Below are 24,374 nucleotides of genomic sequence, written 5' to 3' on the forward strand. Positions count from 1 at the left end.
TTTGAAGATTTGCCAGACTCTAAGCTCAAACTCCGCTTTCTTTGGATTGCGTCACTTCATTGGCTTATGAGGAAGACAATATCTATTTCAATGAGGCAACCCCATTCTGCCATGGCTGCTACCATTGGCAAGTAGTTTGCACCCTGCTTGTAGGCAGCGTGGAGATCTTTTGCTGTGTGTAGATAAGATGACAGTGGAATTACCCAAGCAGGCACGTAACTTCAAAATTCCTTGATATTCTCTACTGCAACAGCCTTTGTCTCCATTTTGCTCTATGAACCTGTGGCCATACCTGTTCTTTGTGCCAAGTGGAAATGTTCTATGGTAGAACTGTATGCTACTTTCTAATCATAGCCTCCTCTCCCTTCAACTCGCTGATTCACATGACAGTACATTAAGCTAATTGAGATTTTCAGTCCCTCCGCAACTGCCTTTTCTCCTCATATGCCACTCCTCTCCTGGCTTTACTCCTTTGTGTATTCAAGCCTTAACTAGTCTATATTGTTTAATCTGCTTTATCCTCATGTCAGAATCTCCAACATTCTAGTACTCTCTCCCTGCCTAAGCATCTGCCAGTGTCAACCCTTGGCCACATCCAGCTATCTGCTTTCTCTACTCCTACAACCACTTAATCACACACACACACACACACACACACACACATCATGCAAACTGGTATTATTATAATTGCTTGTATCTGATTTGAGCTGGATATTCACCACAACTAGACTTTGTAGTTAAGTAATAGCTATATTTTAGGCCTCATATTACTACTCTGGTGTTTGATGATATTTGTTTGAAAATCACTTCTCCTTTGCCTTTTTTTTTTTTTTTTTTTTTTTGCTTCTCCTATAATCTAGCCATTTTTTTTGGCTCTAATCTAAGCTTTTTGGGGGGGGGGGCTTCTCCTCTAATCTAACCATTCCTTTGCAATATCCTTCATTGACTTTTCTTTCTCCTTCTGTAATTTAAACATTACTCAATGTTCAGTCTTCAGTTCTCTCCGTGTCTAATTCATTCCCTATTTTTGCATCCAGCATAACCACAATCATCCATGGTCGATGGCTCCCAAATCTCTATTTTAAGCCTTAGTACATCTCCTGAGTCAGAGTCTCATATCAGACTACCTATCTGACTTGTCCTCAGTTTTTTCACTTATAAAATACAGGACACAATAATATTCACCTCCTAGGTCTTTTGGGATGGTGAGAAGATCGAAGGAGATGGCTTACAAAGTGTAGAATGTAGCTTTCGAAACAAAGAAGGGCTTGATAAATGGAAACTATTGTTATTACTATTGTTCTAGAGTTCAAAACACATGTTAAATTGCCAGGTTTTCTTTAACCTAGACAACGAACTTTCAGGGTCTGAAGCAGCAGTACAGCTGAGGTGGGCGGTCAGAGACCTCTGCCCTAGACCTTGTCTGTTCTCAGCAGATTGTTTATGGGCCCCCGTTCTGACCCCAAACGGGAAAATCTGAAGTGGACCGTCCTTCAAACCTGCATGTCAAAACAGCGAAGTTCAATGATGAGTCTAGTCTTTCCTTAATTTCCAGATAAAGCTCAGCCCAAATTTTAACTATGGATAGACAAGTAATTAGGAAATGCCCGCACTTGTACCTAGATAAAAAAAAAAAAAAAAAGTGGTTTCCAAATGCTTCAAATGATCGTGAAGTCATGATGGTAAGCCATGGTTTTCATAACCAGGCACAGAATCACTTAAGCTGAAGTGGGCGATGCTCACACCATACTAGGTGCTAGGCAAGGAGGTTTATAGAGGATCTTTTCTCACTATTTCTATGAATTTACTGTTATAAATGGACAGGCAACATCTATGACCACAAAAAGACTTATGCATGGATAAAATCTAAAGGCACATGTGCTATGAATCTCTTCTGCTTTCCCAGGAAACAGCGGCCTGATAGGGTCCTGGACTTCTACTAGGATGCAATATTGTAGAAGGCTGAGTTGGTGATTATTTCTCAAAAGGAGTGATCCAAAATATGGCATCTCAGTGAGATGAAAAAGAACAAGATGGTAGAGATCTATTTCTAAGACTTTATCACAAGGAACCAATCAGAGATACATGCAAGAATTTACGCAAAAGAATGTTCATATCAGCATTATTTTACAATAGCAATAAATTGGAAACATCCCAAATATCCAAGAATATGACACAGACTCAATAGCTTCTCGTATAGCCATAGAATTGAGTAAGAATTGCAACCAAATGCTAACCTAAAAACACATCCTTAAGAATATTATGGCCAAGTGAAACTGTCTCTATTCAAAGATGACATTATTTTATATATGGAAAACCCTAGTGAATCCACGAAAAACTTTGAGAAATAACAAATGAATACAGTAAAGTTGCAGGATACAAAATCAACATACAAAAATCAGATGTGTTTCTATACACTAACAATGAAGTAGCAGAAAGAGAAATTAAGAATACAACCCCGTTTACGATTGCAACAACAACAAAAAATACCCAGGAATAAACTTAACCAAAGAGGTGAAAGATCTGTACACTGAAAACTATAAAATACTGTTCAAAGAAACTGAAGAAGATACAAAGAAATGGAAAGATATTCTGTGCTCTTGGATTGGAAGAATTAACATAGTGAAAGCATCCATACTTCCTAAAGCAAACTACAGATTCAATGCAATTCCTATCAAAATTCCAACGTTTTTCACAGAAATAGAACAAAAAATCCTAAAATTTATATGGAACACCAAAAGACCCCATATAGCCAAAGGAATCCTAAGAAAAAAGAACAAAGCTGGAGGCATCACACTCCCTGATTTCAAAATATTCTACAAAGCTATAGTAACCATGGTACTGACATAAAAACAGACACATAGACAATGGAACAGAATTGATAGCCCAGAAATAAACCCACACATATATGGACAGCTAATTTTAGACAAGGGAACCAAGGACATACCATGGAGAAAGGAGAGTCTCTTCAATAAACGGTATTGGGAAAACTGGACCAGCGCTTGCAAAAGAATGAAAGTAGACCATTATCTTACACCATACAGAAAAACTAACTCAAGTGGATTAAAGACTTGAATATAAGACCTGAAACCATGAAACTTCTAGAAGAAAACATAGGCAGTATGTTCTTCGACATTGGTCTTAGTAGCATATTTTCAAATACCATGTGTGACTGGGCAAGGGAAACAATAGAAAAAATAAACAAATGGGACTACATCAAACTAAACAGTTTCTGCACAACAAAGGAAATCATTAACAAAACAAAAAGACAACCTAACAATTGGGAGAAGATATTTGCACACCAAAAGTCTGATAAGGAATTAATATCTAAAATATACAAAGAACTCATACATCTCAACAACAAAAAACTAACAACCCAATTAAAAAATGGGCAAAAGATCTGAACAGACATTTCTCCAAAGAAGATATACAGATGAGCAACAGGCACATGAAAGAATGTTCAACATTATTAAATATTAGGGAAATGCAAATCAAAAGCACAATGAGATATCTCCTCACTTCTGTCAGAATGGCTATAATTAACAAGACAGGAAACAACAAGTATTGGAGAAGACGTGGAGAAAAGAGAACTCTCATACACTGCTGCTGGTGGGAGTGCAACCTGGTGCAGCCATTATGGAGATCCTTCAAAAAATTAAGAATAGAACTACCATACGATCCAGCTATTCCACTGCTGGGTCTTTATTCAAAGAACATGAAAACATCAATGCGTAAAGATACATTCACCCCTATGTTCATTGCAGCATTATTCACCCAGTTGCCCAACAAGGGACGAATGGATAAAGAAGATGAGGTATATATACAAAATGGAATACTACTCAGTCATAAGAAACAAAGAAATCCGGCCATTTGTGACAACATGGATGGACCTTGAGGGTATTATGCTAAAAGAAATAAAAGTCAGAGGGAGAAAGTCAAATACCATATGATCTCACTCATAAGTAGAAGATAAAAACAGCAACAAACAATCACATAGAGACAGAGATTGGATTGGTGGTTACCAGAGGGCAAGGGAGGATTAGGCCCATGTGTGTGGTGATGAATTGTAGTTAGTCTTTGGGTGATGAACATGATACAATCTATACTGAAATCAAAATATAATGATGTATACCTGAAATTTATATAATGTTATAAGCCAATGTTACTGCAAAAAAAAAAAGAAGAATATTATTGCCATGAGAAAAAACTTATGATATAATCTTAGGAAGGAAGTCATAAGACAGAATGTAGAAGGTAAGGGCAGTTTATAAAAAATATATATATATGTCTACTTATTTATATATGATTACTAGGTGGGATATACCAAAATATTAGTAATGCTGGTCTCTAAGAGGTGTGGTTGCTGGTGATAATATTCTTTTTTTCTGTATTTAAAAACATTTTATTTATATTATTTAGTACTTATATAATTTTTTCATAGAAAAGAATTATCTTTAAAAATGTAATAAAGGAAAAAAAAGCCAAGTGAATTTCTAGGCAAAAAAGTCAATAGGATGGGGGAGAGGACAGACCTGAAAAAAAGAACAGGGGCCAGCCTGGTGGCCAGCAGTTCAGTTTGCACATTCTGCTTCAGCAGCCGGGGTTTTGCCTGTTCGGATCCCAGGTGCAGACATGGCACTGCTCAGCAAGCCATGCTGTGGCAGTCGTCCCACATGTAAAGTAGAGGAAGATGGACAAGGATGCTAGCTCAGGGCCAGTCTTCCTCAGCAAAAAGAGGAGGATGGGCAGCAGATATTAGTTCAGGGCTAATCTTCCTCAACAACAACAAAAAAGAACAATACAGAGTCAGAGTTTGGAGCAATTTCCAGTTAAAGATAGGGTACTGGCAGTCTTAAGCATGATCAGAGAGGAGGGCATATGTTCATATTATTATACCAAGATTTATGGGGAATATAAGGGCACAGAAGTTCTATGCAGAATTCCTATCAGAAAGTCCAGCTGGAGAATTGGAACAGGCATATGTGAGAGATACACAGCAATATTAGACAATAGCATACAACAGTACTAAAAGCGTTTCATTTCTAGACAGGAAGAGGAGTAACAGGGACAAGGAAACACATTGATAGCATAACATAAATCTGCCTGGTATGAGTCATCCCAAATGTTCTTCTAATTTTCCAAGGTTAAAATTCACTTGTCCAGTGAATTCACTTGGGAGGTATGTGTCTGTGTATGAGTGTATGTGTGTGTGTGTGTGTACACGCACATGTTGGGGTGTTACTTCCAAAACAGTTCCTTGCGAGGGTGGAGGGTGAGGGTGAGATCTTAAGCTGGTGTAGATGCCAAAAAGAACTGGTATAACTCTATTTGTATTAGATGAAATAGACTTTGAAACAAAAACATTATTAGTAATGAAGACCATCATTACATAAAAATAAAAGGTTTAAATCATTAAGAATATAAAGCAATCTTAAACATATAGGCATCTAATAAAGTAGTCTTGAAATATATAAAGCAAATGGATAAAACTACAGGAATAAAATTATCAACTCACATCATAGTAGGTGACTTCAACACATTTCTCTTGATTATTAATGTTGGACATATTAATCAGCAAAGATAAAATATGTAAATAATACAAAAATCATTCTTGACCTAATGGGCATGTATAGATTTCTGTATTTGACAGTTAGAAAAACTGCATTTTTCTCAAGCACACATAGAACACATTTAAAAATTTATCGTGTACTAGGCCATAAAGAAAGCCTCAACAAATTTCTGAGAATAGTTATACAGACCATGATCTTTGACCACAGTGTAAGTGTAAGTTATGAATTTTTTTTAAATATATTAATATAGAAACCTCACATATTTAGAAAATAAAATGAACCTCTATACAATTTATGGGCTAAAAAAACACAAAAATTTTAAAAGACTTAGCAGTGAATGATAATTTTAAAAGATTAACAAAATTTGTGGGGTATAGGAAGAATGAGGCTTTGAGGCAAATAGATAGCCATAAATAACTGTGTTAGAAAAACCACAGAAAGAATAAAAAATAATGAGCTAAATACATACTTTAAGAAGAAAAGAAAAAAAAAACAAAAGAAACCCCAGAAAGTAGAAAGAAAGCTATAATAAAATATGATTAGGAATCAATGAAATAGAAAATAAAGATACAATAGGGGAGGCTGGCCCCGTGGCCCAGTGGTTGAGTTCTTGCACTCCACTTCGGCGGGCCATGGTTTCACTAGTTTGGATCCTGGGCACAGACATGGCACCGTTCATCAGGCCACGCTGAGGCAGCGACCCACATGCCACAACTAGAAGGACCCACAACTAAAAATATACAACTATGTACCAGGGGGATTTGGGGAGAAAAAGCAGAAAAAAAAAAAAAGAAGTTTGGCAACAGTTGTTAGCTCAGAGTGCCAATCTTTAAAAAAAAAAAAAAAGATACAATAGGGAAGAACAACACAGCAAAAACTTTTTTTAAAAGTAACTATTAAAATAGAACAAACTCTGACAAGATTAATTATGAAAAAAGTAGAGAAACCACTAGTAATATTATGAAAAAAGGAAGTATGCAAATACAAATAAAGCAAAGATTTAAGTCAATAATAAGGTAATATTATTAATAATTATAAGTGAATAACTTTGAAAAGTTGAATAAAATGAAGAAATTACTGGAAAATTATAACATACCAGAAATAACTCAAGATAAAACACATTGTCCATCTATTCCCAAAATGTTCACAAGGGAGAGGATTTTCTTCCTACAGTATCAACTCAAATCTAAGGGGATTGGAGGATAGATGGTTCACGAAAGACTTGGGCCAGTGAATGAAGAGCTGTCCCCATGAGGCAGGTAGGTTGGAAGATAGGTCCTAAGCAAAATTTTGGAACACTGATGGGCATTCACCTTGTAGGATAATCATCATATGAGGTGCTGGCTGCTATCCACAGATGCTTATGATAGGAGTACAGTGAAAATGAAACTCATGTGCTCACAAAACCACGTGTGCAGTGTCCTCAAATGGAGATGTTATGGTTGGTAGCTTCAGACTCAATGCCCACAAAGTTTGCCCCTAGTTCCGGCAACCAGTGATCTTAGTCATGTGGAGGTGGATTCTCTCCGTGTTTATTTCACTCTTCTCCATCTATTCCTTCCCCATTTCCTGGAATCACTCTCCTCTCTTCTTTCCCAAGTCTATGGAATATTCTCTTGGTCTTGGAGATGTTAGGGGAAAGAGGAAACAGTTCCTCGATCTTTCAAATCTTTCCATTTTATCCCTTCCTCTCAGTTTTTAAATTCACAGCCTGGAAATGCTGCTTCTGTGGTTTTTCTTACCCTAAGGCAGGGCGTGACACATAAGTGGTTTCCTGAACAAGGACAGGGCTGCATCAGCCTCAGCCTTCTGAGGGAGAGGAGATATAGTGAGTGGGGAACACATTTATTATTATTTTGGAATACCTTCCCTCCTTATGTGTAAATAAGTAACTATAAGACAAGAAGTCATGTGCTATAATAGAGGCATGCAAGAGATTCAACTGGAACATTACTGAGCAAGTCAGGAAACATTTACAATGTTGGTGTTTTACCTTACATCTTCTAATGTCCATTCATGTTCCTTGTTAGGTCAAGCATTTGAGGTTAACAGGTACATTCAAGTATAAAACTAGGCAACACTGATTCACCTAATGCAGCTTTGTTTTCCTTTTTGTTTGTTTGGGTCTTTGTCAGAGAATGAAGATGGCTGATCTTTTTAAAACTTGCTCATCAAGCTTCCTCACAAGCCTTTTTAAATGAGTGGAATGTCAAAAGACATTTTTTTGAACAAACTTATTTGAGGGAGAATTCTTCTTGGGAATTTGGAAATTAAAGTCAAATTTTAAGTTAGGCTTAGGGACTAGAATCTTGGGGGTCTTGATTTTTGGGGGGTAAATTTTTCTATTTCTTCAAAAAAGAATTTCATTCATGTGCTCCAATAATGTTTACATGATTCCATACAAACAGAGGAAAAGTCAAAAATTCACTAAATCATCTCAAGTTTTCTTTGCATGGAGACAAAAATCTAGGTTTGTGCGAGCACCTGAATGATTGACAGCACTATTGATCTCCATCCCATGGATAGTCACAATTATTCAGACTGTTCTGTCCTTTTACCACTATTTCAAATTACATTCCAGAGCCCAAGAAACAGGGACAAAAATTGGCTAAGAGACTTCTCTTCCTCATTACCATGTGTGTAATGCGCCTTAGGAAGGGGAGAAGGCAGGAGCCTGGAGGTTTGGCAACTGGGGAGGAGACAATGAAGGCAGAATTTTTCCAGAGCAAGTCATGTTATCCATACAAATTAGCCAAATTGTTTTTTAGCTTGTTTCCATTCTTTCCATATACTGCCATGGTCTACCATTTTACATCAGGGCACAAGAATTTTAAAACAGTCTTGGTGTTCACAAACCCATTCTTGCGCCTTTACACTTCTGGCTCTGCACAGTGCATCCTGCCTCCCTTCTGGTGTCAGACTTCTGGATCGGTTCCTGGTTCTCATATTGGATTATTGACTCTTAGTCATCTCCTCCCTCCCTTTTTTTCTTTTTGGTCTCAATGCTCCAAACTTCTTGATCTTGGATGTCCCCTTTTGATTCAATAATTTCATGAACAACTCTATCAGTAATGATTTTTGTTTGTTTTGGTTAGACCTGAAGCCATTCCTCCTTGTACGTAATGCAAATAGGCAGCTCCTGGGTAAGGCCTGCTTTGCAGTGGCCTCAAGAACAGATTACACACTGGTTCCAGACCCACCACAAGTTGTTTCCAACCCTGTGGGGGCAGCTTCTTGACCATGAACCACACCCATGAGCTGACTTTTATATACGTTAGCTATTGTTTACTCAGAAAATTGGACCTATGAATGTGGTACAAACATTGCAAATTTATGTCCACTCTTGGAAAAACTGTCATATCACCTCCTCTACTGAACACAGGTCAGTTGTCTGAGCTTTGGGGTTCTCTTTAATTGTTGTTATAGAAAAAAATGGAGCAAATTATAAGCTCTAAATTATTCTTTTATGGCCTAAAAAGTTAAGATTCATATAAAAGCACCGCCCCAGTATAAGGAAGTGATATTGATTCTCTGAAGAGAAGACCCTCTTCCTAGATGTTTTAGACGTGCTAACTGCTGAGATGTGCATGCAGTATAACTTTAGTATTCATGACCATAACTTTTACAATTTTTAGCCAGAGACAGAGACTATCTACGACATATAGCAATTAAAGTTTTGAATAATATGGTGAAGAGAATCACTCAGCTCTGGAGAACCTGATCCATTTAACCATCTGAGCAGCTGAAGTGTCCAATAGAAGGTAAATTCTTCTGGGCACAGACTGATTCTACCTTGTTCATAGTTGTATCCCTGGAACCCGGCTCAGTGTTTGACATGATAAACGTTTGCTAAAAAAAAAAAGAATGAATCTGACTTTCCTGCTCACTGTTCATCACTATGTAACTCCTGTCAACTAATAAACAATCTGTTGTGAAAATGGTCATGGGATGAGAGAGAACACTTGATAAAGGCAATTAACTTTTTTTGTGAAACTGCCCAGGAAACTTGAAGCTACTTTAGGGAAATGTGACACTGAAGAAAGTCTACTCTTAGACTCTCTACACTTAGACTATATTTATGAATTTGTTATAATTTAGTCAAGAATATTTTTCTCTGGATGCATCCTCTGTGATAAGTATTACACTAGAAAATGGAGAAACAATGGAGAGAGCATTGAGGGGTCTGTTGTATTCTAAAAATCAGCAAGTCAAGGATTTCTTCTTAGCTTGACTTTATACCCAAAGTTTGTCTTCACGCGTGTGTTGGGGTTGGAGTTGAGGAGTAGGGCATGGCAAGAGCTGGCAAATGGGAAAGTCTTTCCAAATATTGCTGTTATCTGTTCAGAGGCAGTAAGAGGAAGATGCACACTGGTTATCAATGAGGGTTAATTTCTAGAGAACACAGGTGGCTACTGAGCTTATGAGTTAAGCCTCGTGGGAGTCAACTGAACAGTCCCTTTCTTCCTTCAGAGGAAGGAGACAGGAGGGAGAAGAAAGAGGGACAAAGGAAAGAAAGAAGGAAGGAGGAGGTGGAGGGACACAGGGAGAGAAGAAGGAAGAAAATGACAGAGAAAGGAGAAGGGGGCAACTAATTTATTTCATTAAGTCAAAATTCCCACTTTCTTCGTCTTTGTCAGCATTTACAGAACCTTTTGATTACGTTTAATGAATTACTATTACAATTAACCACTAATCTGGAGCCATTCCAGAAGTCCAATTGAAGCAGATCATTTTCTTCATTATTTTTCCTAGGAATTCTTTCTTTCTCAGTCGAGTGTTCAGCAGACTTTTCCTCAACGAACCAAAAGAACAGGCCATCCACCAGGCCGCATATTCTCATGAAGAAGACTATTACCCTTGGCCCTTGTCTTTTCTCTAAGTCTCAGGAACAGCCACCATCCAAGGGGGTTTCCACTTGAACTTTCCGGTCTTTCCAGGTATCCCTTAATCCTTTATGGCAAAGTGAACCTCCTCTCTGTTTTGAACTAAAGACAAACAAGGTTTTTCCCTGCTCTCATTAATTCTTTCTCCTCCTCCAGACAACCAGAAACAACCCAGACTATTTGTTAGAATAAGTAACAATCTACATAAACAAGACACAACAGTAACTGAAATGTCAGCTTCTTAAAACTTTCAGGGCATGACTTGCCATTTTGGGAAATCCACGTGACTAGGTCCACGGATATAACCAACAGAAGGCAAGCATAAAATGTTTAAACCACCATTTCCGGGGAGAATGGGAACAGCAAACAGTCTGTAATTTCTACTTGAATGTAGCATGACACAAACTAGAATTTGCCATTTTAACAAAAAGTCAAGATTTTGTCTGCAGGTCCACACATGGCCACTTTGAAATCTGGGTTATAATGATGACCAGTTTTATTTTGCAGAGTATATGGAAGCAGAGTAAATTTTCCTAAAGCTTAGCATGACAGGTGGCTCTGCAATAGCCAGAGACTAGTTATGTAGATGCTTTATTTAGCATTTGTGGAATGCTAATTTGTGGAAATGTTGAAATACTATCTTATAGCTTGGGTAGGAAGATACTGTCCTGAGCCTGAACCCTCCCATCACCCCGCTACTGCAGTCCCCTCCTCAGGACCTTCCTCAGATTCTCCTCATTATCCAAAGTCTAAAGACATTGCATTCAGAACAGCAAGGGACGTCCAGGACTGGGCTTCAGCCTCATGGCCTGTGTCCGGTTGTTTTCCTGAGCCAAACTGATTGTAAAATATATTTGAATGTTATTCTTGAAAAGAATTACTCCGACGCAGATGGATTGACTGAAAATATACAGAAGATACAAAGAAGATTAGAAGAAAAGGAGAAGCAAAATTAGTAGAGAGGAAAATAGGATCATTTCCCAAAGTTGTAGCTCTCACCATCTCACTCATGAGGAAAAATGAAGAATTCCAGGGTAAAGCTGGCTATCATTTGGAATCTTTTAAAAGTAAATGATAATGCTCCGGATGTTACCTAGATTTCTGAAATTCATATAGTTTGCTACCCTCCAGAGTGTGTCAATGTCTGCTCACCATTTGATCCACAGTGCCCAAGGTCTGGCAATATAATAGGTACTCAAAAAGCGTTTGTTGAGTAAACTAATGATTTCACATGCATTGTTCCAAAGGATGATCTCTCAGGCTCTTCGTATTCCAAGAGAATGAGAAGACATTTTGTTGACTCAGATGAGATAAGTATTCACGCAGTGATTTACTTAAGAAATATTTGTTGTTTATTTGTTATAAGCTAAATACTGAGAGTACAATAATGTGGAGCAATTTTCATTCAACCATTTTACAGATGACTTGCCCAAGTTTATGTGCCTAGCAAGTGAGAAAATCGATCTGGAACTGCAGTCTTCAGTCTTCGAGCCTTTTTGGAAAAGTGTCTGTATTTATTGTTTCAATTTGCTGTGGCTGCCTGTTTATGTGTGCTACACTTCATTTGCAAAGATGAGACATCCTCTCCACATAGGTATAGTCTTTGAGCACTTTTTGTTTGTTCGTTTGTTTGACTGTAGATATGCATAGCTATAGGCAAGAGTCGTATTCCTGGTAAGTGAAATGTAAACAGAAATTTTATAAATTGAATCATGTGTTCAGTATAAAGGAAAGACGCCCTTTGGCGGAAGGTATTGTGCCTTGTTTATCTTTTGATCCTCAGCACCTGGGACAGTGCCTAACATGAAAGTGCTCAATAAACAAATTAATTAATTAATTAACGGATGCATGCTTTCAAGAATCAACCAGGACTCCAAAAGAACCTTCCTTGGATGCTTCTGACCTCTGTATCTGGGTATGATTTTCTTAGGTTGTGAGAGGTGGAGGGTGTAGCTAGCAGGCTGAACCTGCTGATCTGTGCCTTGAGGGCTGACATACTAGAAAGTGTTACCAATTACCATTCAACGCTCATGGCAACTTGTTAAGCACCTTGAGCAAAGCAGAGAATGCAAAGATGACATAGACTGAACTAAGCCCTCAAGAATTTGTGTGTTTTATCCTGACTGAGGCGGTGTAGGGTGAACTAGTGATATAATAGTACTCAAAGAAAATCATAGAATTCCAAAGTTGCCAACACCTCTGAGATCCCACTCCTTTATGAGAACTTTGATTCAGATTCTCTTCAGGGATAAAGAGCTTCATTCTGACCACTTTGAGATGAGGGAAATGCAATACATGCAATGTGAGGACTCCTGAAAGGGGATTCCTTTGTGGCTCTTTTTTTCAAACCACAATCGTTAGTTAGATAAAGAAACAAATTCCATAATATATCTAGCTACGCCTTTTCCCAACCTAATTTCTGACCATTCAGAAATATGATCAAGTAAAACTTCATTTTGTTAGCAGCAATGTGACCTCCCTCCCTGGTCCCTATTTTCCAAACAACACTTCCCAGATGTACTCTGACCTCCAATATCCTCTCCAGCTCCAAAATTTGCAATGCTGTGATTCTGAGCAAATCTGAAGAATGGAGACTCTCAAGTTTTACAGAATTCTTTCCCAAATTAAACAATACTTATGAACGCAATGTAGTTACCCACAAAATAATTAATTCTCCAATTTAAGAATTTCACTCTGCATTTCTTAAAGTGAGTCATGCTTAGTGGAAAAAAGAACTTGTCACACGTTATTCATACTTCTCTACTGTATATTCAAGTCCAGAGTTAGAGATTGGTCAAAGAATCAATTTTTTTCTCTTTCCCTGAAAAATCCAATGACTCATGTCACTTTCTGTTGTGGCTTTGCTCGTGCTATTGTCTGATTATCTGAACACCAGCTGTGGCTTCCTTTGAAACCCTCTTTTTGGATGTAACTATGAGCACAAGTCCAAATGAAATTACCTGTATCTCCTGTTTCCTGTCCTTTAACCAAATGTACTGACCATATGTTTAGTTTAGAAGGAAGAGGCTGCTGTTTCACTCTTTAATAGCTCATTTTTGCTAGAATCATAACAAGTGTTCCAAGGCCCTGAGTGGTGGGACAGTTTGCCAGGTGTCATGTGCAGAGAGGTTATTTCCTTTGCAGGGGTGTGTTGCAAGCTTAGCTCTTGAGTCACGGATCTTTTCTAAAACAATATTTTAAAATATAGAGAAATAGATGAAAGCATTCATGTCATTTCAGTAAATGCTTTTGTTTTTTCTCTAGCCAAAAATAATAACTTAGTCTGGGAGTTCCAGGCCAAAACTTTTACCCTGAAAGCCTTCACATTAGGAAAATAAAAACCACGATATTGTAACAAACATATAAAGTTCTAAACCCTTACCCAGGCATCAGAGCCTAGGATGCTTCTCATTTCATAAGGCTGTGATGCTATCTTTAGCAAGACTCTTTCCTTTCTGAGTCAGACCTATGCCTTTTAACCTCTAAGATGCTCTCTTGAGGGCCCTAATCCCTGGACTTAAACCACAGGAAATTGCTGTGTTTTCTCCTGGATGTGAAATTTCAGCTCTATTCTCAGTTTCTTGAGTCAAGCTACCCATCTTCTGGGTTTCTTCCCCCTACTCTTCTCTTTGACTATTCTGTAACACTTGTTGACCTTGCATTCAATGGCAACAGCTGTCATTTATTGAACTCTTCTCTGAGAGGAAGCTTAGCACTGAGGTTAAGACTAAGGTCCCAGGGTCAGATTATCATATTCTGAAGCCTGAGGATGCTACATGCTAACTGTGAGACTTTCATAGAGTTACTTAATCTCTCTTTGCCTCGGTTCCCTCATCTATTAAATGAGGCTAATAATTCCACGTCACTCACAGCGCTGCATGAGAACTGAATAGATAATATATATAAAGCACTTTTCCTGGCAGGTAGTAAACCATGTTAAACGTTAGCTATATTGTTGTTATCCTATTTGGGTTCTGTGGTAGGCAGCCTCTAAGATGGCCCCACTGATCCCCGCCTTCTCATATTCATGCCCTTTTGTAATTCCTCCTCTTGAGTGTGAGTAGGATCCAATAACTCAGTTCTAACAAACAGAATCTGGCTAAAGTGATGGGATGTCACTTCTGAGATTATGTTATAAAAAGACTGTGACTTGTCCTAAGCTTTCTCTCTATCTGGCTCTTGGATTGCTCACTCTGGGGGAAGCCAGTTGCCGTGCTATGAAACAGCCCTTGGAGAAGCCCATGTGCGAGCTTGGAAGCAGATCTTCTAAGGCCTGCCAACAGCCTCGGGAGTGAGCTTGGAAGCAGATCCCACCCAGAGGAGCCTGGAGATGATTGCAGCCTCAGCTGACACCTTGATGGCAACCTTGTGAGAGACCCAGCTCAGCCTCTCCAAGATTCCTGACCCACAGAACTGGTGAGATAATAAATGTTCCTTGTTTCCAGTTGTTATGTTTTGGGGCAATTTGTTACACAGAAATAGATAACTAATACAAGTGCTATGCTAATCGCTTCCCATAAAATATCTTCTTTATCTTCACAACCACTGAAGAGGGTAGGACATATTACCCAAATTGGGTATATAAATTATACTTGAGGAAATGGAGAGTCAGAGAAGTCAAGTCACTTGACCACACATAGCTAGTATGTTGTGGAGCTCATATTTGAATACAAATCCTCCCGTCTGCCAGCTCATTCACTACGCTCTATTGCTTCTCCCTTGAAGCAAATCAGTTCTTTCAGATTTTCATTCATTCAGTCAACCAACCAATCTATCATTTGACAATCACATTCTGGGCACCGCTCTGAGGATTACAGCGATGAACAAGATCAACTGGATTACTGCCCTCACAGAGCTCCCAGCCCAGTGACAAGACCCAAGTAAAAGACATATAAATAGACATTGCACATTATGATAAGTGCTATGACTGATAAAAACAGTGTGGCAGGACAAAGACCAATGGGGTAAAGAGGAGGGAGAGTCGCTTACATTGGAAGGTCAGTAAAAGCCTGACGTCTGAAGGGCGAGACTGAGCCAGCTGTGGGAAGCCTTTCAGAAAGAGCCATCTAGGAAAATGGGCTTCTAGCTCCTTCATTCCCTACTCCTTGGCTTTCCAGTGTGTCTTTACTGGTTCCCTAAACTACTACCCAGACTGAGAACTGCTCCTACCTGGCCCAGCTTGGAGCTACTTACTGCTTGGAGTCATATTATGTTCCCTTCTGATGAATTCAAATAGTTCACATTCACATCAGCCCTTCAAGACTGTTCCATATTCTCCTCACGCATTTGAAAATATTTCCCAATTTAAATATACCACAACATCCCCCCAAGCTTTGCTTTCTTTCTATATGTGCCAGCACCCCCCCCCAACTTTATATTGGGATTGTCCCTCCATTCATAAAGAGACTATAATTGTAATTTTACAAATGTAATGTGCATTGCTTGGCACATAAAATGTTCTAGAATGACTTGTTAATGTTTATAAACATAAGGAAATTTTTCTGTGCATGAAAGTCCATAGTAAAGTTGTATTTGCATTACAGGAGAAAATTCAAATATCCATTAAGTAGTAAGAGCTCATTGTTCTCATTGGAGATTACGTTCTGGCCAGAGCCCTAGCTCTCATCCTGACTGTGAAGCATGTTAATGAAATTGCGTTTTAGGGGCCGGCCTGGTGGCGCAGTGGTGAAGTGCACACATTCCACTTTGGGGCCAGGGGTTTGTTGGTTTGGATCCCAGGTGCGGACATGGCACTGCTTGGCAAGCCATGCTGTGGCAGGCATCCCACATATAAAGTAGAGGAAGATGGGCACGGATGCTAGCTCAGGGCCAGTCTTCCCCAGCAAAAAAGAGGAGGATTGGATGCAGATATTAGCTCAGGGCTGATCTTCCTCCCAAATAAATAAATAAATAAATAAATAAATAAAGGAGGAAAGTTTAAAAAAAGAAAAAGAAAATGTATTTTAGCTAACATTCCATTTCCCGAACATAGTTCTTTTAGAGTGGACAGTTTATAACATAGTGTGTTTGAAATATGGACAGCTTTCATTTTAATTGATTCAAAAGTGCTATTAAGTAGGACCCAACCCACATACTGAAGATGATAAAGGCTTTGAGAGGCTGGTGGGGGGGATAGTAGGAGAAAAAGATGGGAAAGGAGAGAAAGGATGGAAGGAGCAGTGGTCCGAAGAGGTCTAGGCCATGAATTATATCCTTGTATAACAGCTGCAAAGACAGGTGAAGGGGTGCCCGAAACAAAACATGGATGCCTTCAAAACCAACTTTCCATATGGGCTCAATAAAGAAATATTGATACTTATTTGCAGCTTCAATATTCCTTGTGCTTTTCATGGAAATTTGGCTACAAGATGCAAGCTTAATTTCTACACTGAACATGGTCATTCCTTATGTAGTAATTAAAGATTTTTTAGCTTAAATTGAATCTATCCTGCAATGTGTCTGTGAGCTACGGCACTAAATAAAATGAGCGTTTTCTTTAATATAAATTGAGACCTTAAAAACTGGTTTATAAATGAGACTAAAATACAAATAATATATTCAGACCGTAATCTGGTCTGAAAATAACCATTGCAGTATTGCAGCTGTTTGAGAAGCTATGTTAGACAGAGTCTACAGCTGGTCTTTTAATTGCTGTAATAAACGGATTGGTTAAATAACTCAGTTTTAAATTATCCAAGTTGATCTGTTTAATCATGGACTAAAACAGCCTCACACTAGAACAGTGGCATTTTCCTTCAGTGAGCTTACAAATTACAAGTGATATATTTTCCCACAGTGTTTCCCACAGTGAGGTCCTATTATTTGTGCGCCCTCAGAATTCAGACATGTTTGAAGGGATCCACCTTGTGTGCGGGCCCTGTTAGGAGTGATAACTGAGTGAATCAGTCATGATTCTTCAGAGAAACAGAACCGGGGTGTGTGTGTGTGTGTGTGTACAGAGAGAGAGAGAGAGATTTTAAGGAATTGGCTTATGCAGTTGTGGGGACCGGCAAGCTGGAATTCTGTAGGGTTGGCAGATGGAAACTCAGGCAAGGTTGAGGTTGTAGTCTTGAGTCTGACAAATAAAAATGGCAAGCAATAGGATATATTGGAGTATATGAGGAAGCCATTTGGTATAAACCTAATTCAGCCTGACTTTGTTTTTTCCAAAAGGGCCTGACTGTGGCTGTTGAACACACATTGTATATCTGCTTAGACATTTCCTATGGCCAGAACAAAGGCCCTTGAGATAAAGGTGCAACTTCCCCCCACATTGGCATTTCCTTAGGGATAAGCATCTTTCCTTAGGCTAGGAACTGATTGCTGCACTCACCCTTGACCACCCAGCTCACCTGTGACCACCCAGCTCAAGACAACAGACTTGCCACCCTGCTGTGTTCACTGAGACAGAAGACCTACCTGCTATTTCCATCAATCGCTGTGCCGACAGAGCAGTCTCGTGACTATTTAAAAGGGACATTTCAATCCTATGTGAAACATCCTCCCTGGAGGTATATTACCACTTTGTGCACCCCACTTCTTTGGTGCCCTTTCTTCCTTTGGGAAGAAAGGCCCCGGGTTATAATCCTCAGATTTAAGCTCAGAATAAACTCATCCAAATTTTCATTTATAGATTGGTTATGGATTATTTTCGTCGACAAGTCCAAAAACCATAGATTAGGCCAGTAGGCTGGAAACTCAGGTAAGATTTCTATGCTAGCGTTGAGGCAGAAGTCTTTCTCCCGGAGACAGCTTTTGCTTCAATTGATTGGATAAGGCCCATCACCATTATCAAGGGTCATTTCCTTTACTTTAAGTCAATTGGTTATAAACATTAATCACATCTATAAAATACCTTCACAGCAACATCTAGACTAGTGTTTGGCCAGACAACTGGGCACTATTGATGCAGGGTTGGTGAGCCAAGGAGTCGAAAGAAAGATTTCTTGGACTCTCAAGATCTGGCAGTAGTGCTCTTTTATTTAGAGAATAGTGTGGAACAGCATGGGGACAGGACCCATGGGCAGGAGGAGCCAGCTGCTGCCCTGAGTTGAGGGTTAGGGCTAATTTTATAAGGCATGGGTATGTGAGTTATCTCTTTACAACACAATGGAAAGAATATGAAAAAACGTTAAAATGGTATCAGTGCAGGTGGGGTCTGGTTATTGGGTGATCCCATGACTTTTAGACAAGAATCAAATCGGATTAAGTAAAGGTCAGAAGCCACCACCCTAAATCAGTTACATGAGATTGCCAGACAGCAACCAACCCAAGTTCTTGCCTTCCCCATTAAGAGTTTCTAGAGACAAGGTCATCTCCCTTCCTTCACAAATGCAAATGTCTCTCAAAGGGCAAGCAAATTCCAGTCCTTGGAGCCTGCTTCTCATCCACAGTTCCAAAATTAACTGGCCTAAAATAATCTTCATCGCTATAACCTAGCCAAGTTGACAAATAAACTTAACCATCACAACTGGCCATTAGGACTAAGACCCTAAAGAATCAGGAAACTGTGGCTACCTCTTAACCCCTGAGACTTAGTGCCAGGTAGGCAGAAGGCTCGTTCCTCAGGACTCAGGGACCATGCTTCCATAGTGGATCCCTCCAGTGTTCTACCTGAGAGGCCCTGGGGTTCTTCCCACTGCTGGATCCCGCATTCTAGTTGTTTTGTAAAACTCAAAACCTGCCCAAACACTTCTCTGCTTTTCAGAGGTTTTCTCCTCCACTTCTTAACCTCCTTACCACAGACAACTTCAAAATTCAGCAAGTGTCTTGAGATGAAAGCCAGCAGAGCCCTAGGTTCAGTTCTCTATCCCTTCCTTCTCGGAGGAGGCTTGGCCACCCTCTAAGTTCTCTAATTTTTGTCAGTCCAACCTAATGAGTCTGCCAAAAGCTTTGTTGGCCTTTATGCTCTTGGTAATGTCCTGAGTGTCTGCCCGCATCCTCAACCTTTCTCAGTAGCAAATAACCTGAGGGAAAAATGGGTGCAGCACGGTGGCTCATCTCTGTTTTGGTGGTTCCTCCCTCTCTGGGATTTCGCCTTCTTAGGTCCTGTTTGCTTTGACAATATGTGGTGCTTTCAAGTAGATAGTTTCTACTGTTTTATCTCTTTTCTAGTTGTTTTCAGTGGGAGTGTTAGTCAGCTGTGAGCTATTCCATCATACCTCTTTTTTTCCTCTCTTTTTTAGCCCCCAACTTTTTATTAAAATACTTTTAATTCTTTAACTCATCTGGAATTTATTTTGTTATAGATTAAGAGATAAAAATTTTTTTCCCTAAGGATCTGAATTCCCCAACACCAATCTTTTTCCTCTGAGCATAGCTGTAGTTAAATCCCATGAGTTCTGTTATATTTACATTGACATTATATTCTAGACATTCTGTCTGATAAAGAAGAGGGTTTTTTTTTTCTATTTCCAAGTGATAAGCTTTTTTCTAGTTTGGTTATTATGTTTTAGTTTTATTGTATTATGGACATAGCATGCTTTCTGTTCCATTTCTACTTTAGGAATTTATTGATATTATTTGTAGCTTAACGTATTGTCTATTATTGTCAGTGTTCCATAAGCAACTGAAAAGAATGTGCAGCCTCTGTAAAGTATAGCACATATGTACATGTGCATGAACATATAATCTATCTTATTAAATTATTTTGTTCTTCTCTTTCTCACATTTTGTGAATTTGATCAGTCTTGGGTCAAGAGATGAATTAATATCTCCAACTATGGTTATATTTCTATTTCTTGTATTTCCTGAAGTTTTGCTCTGTCAATTTTGATGCTATTATTCACCTAAATTGTGGGTTGGGTCCTTTATCATTATATGTAACATTGCTTTGTCTCTCTTAATTCTTTTTGCCCAGAAATCAACTTGTCTGGGAATATTAAAATAACATTCCCTGCAATAAGTAATTTTAGCTCACTTACATTTTTTGATAATACAGATATGCTGGGTCTTAATTTGTTGTGCTTTCTCCTTTCTTCTCCTTTCTTCTCCTCCCCCTTCTTTTTGATTTTCTCTATATGTGTTTGGTTTTGACTTAGTTAAGAACAGAACAAAAAACAAGCACAAATCAATGAAATTATTATGAGGAACACACATCTGATACAGACCATTAAAAGAAAATTCTTTTGGCTGTTACTTCTCCCCAAAAAACAAGGTCAGCAGTTTCAGGACTACTCAGAATTCAGTCTCTCTCCTCTCCCTGCCTCGCTGACAGACTGCTTCCTGCAAAGATGCTGGACCTGTGTGTTTCCTCATTCAGTTCTCTCTTCTCCGCTTTTCCAGGGAGCCACACAAGGTCAAAGAAGCTCCAGCTTCTGGCCCAGTGCCCCACTCCAAAAGATTGTTGACTTTACCTCTTAGGTTGTGCCACCTTTTTTGGAGCCCTTCTCTGCCAGCTTCAGGGGTCTTCCCTCAGTGACATCTCAAAGTTTGGTTTGATCTTCCGAACATTTGGCAACCTTTCCACTTCTATCACGGGTTGAGTTAGAGATATTTCATAGTTTCCTCAAAGACTGAGTTTGTGATTCTGCGTCTCATTGTTCCCGTGATTTTTGTGTAATGTTACAGAGAAGAGGACCAATACCTCTGACATCTTAAAGCCAGAAAAATAGGAGTTAACATATAAATAGTACTAAATGTGCTTATGTATATGAACAGTGTAAAGCACTGCTTTAAGCATTTTTAAACATATTAACTCAAAATCCTCACTTTACAAATGAGGAAACAGAGGCACAGAGAAGTTAAGTAATTTGCCCTAGGTCACAATGTTAATCAATAGAGGAGCCAAGATTTCAATCTAGGCAGTTGGGCTCCAGAGTCCATACATGTGTTGCTACACTGCCTCTCAATCCTGTCCATAAGGTAATCCGCTTCCCTTGCAACGGGGCAAATCCTGAAGTTCTCCACACTTCAACTGTCCCGAAAAAGCTGGACGACTTTCCACATGTTGGCCATCAATTCTTTGTTTTGGAGTGAGTGACGGAGGAATCATTAGCAATGTACAGTGGAAAACTAGACTTGAATCAGGTAGATCTGGTATCAAGTCCTAGCTCCATCTCTTGCCAGATCCAGGCCATGGCCATGTTACTTACCTTCCTGATTCTTGGTTTCCTCATATAAGTGCAAACCAAATGAAATTGGGCTTTCCGCCCCCAAACTTTAGTGTTGATGCAGAGAAACATGGTCTATTGAGGTAAATTACTGGATTCCCTCAAAGAGTGTTTGAAAGACAGCAGTGTGTAAGCCAACATTTCTTAAAATCCAAATTCCTCAGCTTTCTGTCATCTGGGGATCCCCTGACTAAAGTTAAGCATTTCAAAGTGCCAGGCAAGTGTTGATTGAAGCTACATTCTCATCCATTTGAAAGCGTTTTTCTTATGCAAATTATGTCTCTTCTGAAGCTTAGAGTCAAAGTAGACTTTAGCTACGTTATTTTTATGCGCTGTCAAACAGAGCCATTCCGTCCAGACCACTGAGTTTTCCTTACCTACAAAACTGAAAAAAGAGGTGTCGTTTTAATCATTTGTAACACTTGTATATATTTCTACCAGACCAATGGAGTAAGTGTTATAGTCATCATTGTACAGGTGAGGGGACTAGGTTCACAGAACTTCTAAGTGATCAAATTGGAACTAATTTTTTAAAATGGCACAATGGCTCAAGGCTCTGATTCATCCAGTCCTAAATGTACATGAGATACTAAGAACAAGGGGTGCATTCCAGACTTTTTTCCAAGGGTGGTTTTTTAATGTATCTATACTTTTCCACCTATTCATTCATTCTTTATTTATTTATTTCTATTCTTTTCTTTTTTATACCTAGAGTATAGTAGATTCTTTATATAAACTACCTGCTATGACCAGTTGTCTTTTGTTTTCTTTGCCCTAAATGACTAATAGTTACCACATCTTGTAAAACATGTCTAACGCTCCTCTTTGACAAGGTCTTGAGCGATTCCTCTAACTATGTGGTTAGTTTAACTGAATCATCCATATTCTTTCATCTGGCTTATTTGGTGCACAGCTTTGCCCATGGCTAGTTCTTTGAAGTTCTGATAAGTATCCAAACCACCCTGGACTAATAGTTGAAGATTTATTTAGTGAAGTAGATTCTCTTTACAATATCCATTCCCTTTGTGTTTTTCATAAATCAAGGTCATATTGCTGTCAGGTTTTATCTTTCCAAAATGAAAACTTCTTTTGTTTTTTAAGATTATTCTTTTATTAATTGATTCTGAGTTTACTTCCTTATCTATAAAATAGAAATAAAAGCAGTAGCTACCTTATATGGATATTGAGACCATTATTTTCAGTTAGATGGCTACTATAAATTGCTTATCACAGTGCCTAGTGTATAGTTAATATTTAACAATATTAACTAGTATTATTATGTCCATTAAGAATTAATCCATCAAATATGTATTAGGGATATGCCAAGATGTGGTGCTAAGCCCTATGCATACAGAGAAGAATAAAAGAATACCAACACCCTTGCAGAACTTATAGCCTGGAAGTGCTGTCCAATGGAATTTTCTGCAATGAAAAAAATAGTCTACACCCGTACTGTCTAATACAATTGTCACTAGACACATGTGGTTACTGAACATGTGAAATGTGACTAGCATGACTGAAGAATTGAAGTTTTAATTTTAATTATGACTAATTTAATTTAAATAGCCTCATGTGGCTAGTAGCTGGACAGTGCAAATCTAGGCCATGGAGACAGCTATATAAGCAATCTCAACAGAGACAATTAAGTGCTATATTAGAGGCATATAGTAATTGCTGTAAAGCACAGAGGCAGAAGTGACTATTTCCTGGGGAAAATCAGGAAAAGTTTCATATAAGTGATGACATTTAAATTGAGTGCTAAAGGATGGGTGAAAGTCTTCCAAGAGGAAAGGTTAAGGGAAGGACATTCTGGACACAGGGATCCCCGTGGATAAAGGTGCAAAGCCTAGAATGAGTCTGGTAAATTCAGGACAATTTTAGTTACGCTAATGTAACTCTAAAGCCTGTTTGGAAACAAATCTGCAATTTTTCTACCCGCTCATCAATGCAGCAGTTTTTCTACAGTTTATTCTCAACCTATGGGTTTTGCTACAAGAATAAGTTAATAATCAGCAAACTGGAGGGCTCCTCCAATCTCCAATCTTGGTTCTCTCCTCCAGATCATCTTATGAACAGGCTAAATAAAACAGGCCTGAGGTCTGGTCTTTATGAGACTCCAATTCTTACCCTTCTCTTTGCTTTATGTCTCTAAGACACTTGCCTTTTTATAATGACTCCATCCTGCCTTGCCTTGCTCAATTCTCCACATCCAAATTAAGGTTATGACCTCCTCTGATGATGTGAACATCATTTTTGTTCCCATTTACACTCATATTTATTCCACACTTTGCCAAACGTAGCAGCATTGAGATTTTGGTGTGGTTAACCCTATACCAAGTTCCAAAGTGTATCCTGGTTGTATTTGATCATTCAGATCATTTCTGTTCTCTTCGCCATGCCTCTTGCCTCAGAGTCAATCTTGCAGGTCCAGTTGTGGTACTGCCTAGGAATTTTTGTTTGATGATTGTGGCAAGAGAGGCTCTCTCTGTCTTTGGACGTGAACAAGAAAGCATGTATCCATGATTCTTCTGGCAGCCATCCCGAGGCATGGAGGAGGGCATTGATGAAACAATTTTAGAGAAATGAGGTTAGAGCACTGATCAAAACATGCCTTAGGGGCCGGCTGGTGGCCTAGTGGTTAAATTTGCTTCGTCAGCGGGGGTTTGCTGATGCGGATCCCGGGTGTAGACCTACGCACTGCTTATCAAGCCATCTGTGGCAGGCATCCCACATATAAAATAGAGGAACATGGGCACAGATGTTGGCTCAGGGCCAATCTTCCTCAGCAAAAAGAGGGAGATTGGCAGCAG

The 24,374-nt window shown here is 38.9% G+C and overlaps 1 long non-coding RNA gene across 3 annotated transcripts in view; it reads left to right on the forward strand.

The window, feature by feature from the left end:
• Window positions 1–18,068, forward strand: part of LOC139081968 (uncharacterized) — a 29,686-nt gene extending 11,618 nt beyond the window's left edge. Inside the window, exons 2-3 of one of the 3 annotated variants that reach the window (XR_011537537.1) lie at window positions 1,907–14,869; window positions 17,627–18,068. This is a non-coding gene — a long non-coding RNA (uncharacterized lncRNA). The remainder of the gene's footprint in view (window positions 1–1,906; window positions 14,870–17,626) is intronic. The other 2 variants (XR_011537538.1, XR_011537539.1) reach the window with 2 other exon arrangements.
• The last annotated feature ends 6,306 nt before the right edge of the window (window positions 18,069–24,374 follow it).

This window comes from Equus przewalskii, chromosome 1, assembly GCF_037783145.1.
Source record: "Equus przewalskii isolate Varuska chromosome 1, EquPr2, whole genome shotgun sequence".
NCBI lineage: Eukaryota > Metazoa > Chordata > Mammalia > Perissodactyla > Equidae > Equus > Equus przewalskii.